Raw genomic sequence first — 1,273 nt, forward strand, 5'->3', positions numbered from 1 at the left:
AGGATGGATGTTGAGCTTCGTACGTCAGTTACTTTCACTATGTAAATCCACCGTCCAGTAGACCTAAAAGGGAACGGCTGGGATTGGTATTCGTGTCAGTAGCCGGTACGAAGTGCTTACTCTATCTCAAGCGTACTTTCATCGGGGTCAGAGACCCAGGGAAGTATGGATTCAGTCCCGTAGGGCATATCATAGATGATCAAATATCCCTGTTTTCGTTGACCGTGAAAAGCCTTTAGGAGAATATGGTCTATTCTCTAGTTCCCCATCTAAAATCCGTTACAAGGACAAGAGCAGCTATTGGTTTCAAAGAAAGCTCAAGAAGAGAAGCTGGTCTTCCCATATCGGGGCATAAATATCATGCATGTGATCTCTCCCTGCCTTTCCTTTTCCTATCTTTGTTTGCCGCCACCCGACTTAATGGTAAGATAGCCCGCCTCCTAAGAATGAAGGAATGGATTTTTCACCTTTGGGGCAGGTGGAACGGATGGATCGCCTTTCCTTGACATAGATGGTGGATGGGGTTTCCCGGTCTTTGTCCCCGCACGCGCAACACTGCACTATATGCCAGATAGTGGAGAGGGCCTGTCTTCTGGCTGATCAGCTATATATGCCTTAGATTCACAAGAAGCATGGCCCTGCCGGGTTGACTGATAGGGTTGAACCAACACCGAGCCTATTCATAACCTTTTTGCACCAACCAGACATCGACTCCCTTGTCCTCGAATCCCGGGCCTTACCATATTTCCTCCTCCTGACCCATACGGGTAATCCCACCCCTTATACCACAGTGGTAAAGAGAGAAGGAGTTCACCCGGAGGCGGCGACGGTTAGGCGTTAATGCCTCGTTCATTCGCCCGTCCTTGTCTCAGCGCTCCCATTCAAGGTGCCTCGAATTGCTCCGTAATTCCTATATCCGTCTGGTCCAGCATCCCTTTCATTATCCAACATGATGAATAGAGATTCGGTCATCAAGGCTGCTGCTTCAGAAAGTAGCTTCTCCGGGAGAAACGAACTGTCGACCCTACTCCGATTCAGATGTGTGGCGATCTCGACACAGCGAAAAGAAAGACGAGATGCGCTTTTCCTAGCCCTATACCTTCCGTATTCACTAATCCCAGGCCAGCCCCTTTCCGAGCTTATTACAGTAACGCAAAGCATACTACTAACCTAACTTACGCTAGCCACCTATACCCTTTAGAGACCGATGCCGATCGATCCATAAAGACATGTTCAGCTACCTATCGCTCATGCAACAGAAATAGATCCCGAA

Source organism: Tasmannia lanceolata, unplaced genomic scaffold, assembly GCF_043159265.1.
Source record: "Tasmannia lanceolata isolate RefF3 unplaced genomic scaffold, GAP_Taslan_0.1 ptg000184l, whole genome shotgun sequence".
Classification (NCBI taxonomy): Eukaryota; Viridiplantae; Streptophyta; class Magnoliopsida; order Canellales; family Winteraceae; genus Tasmannia; species Tasmannia lanceolata.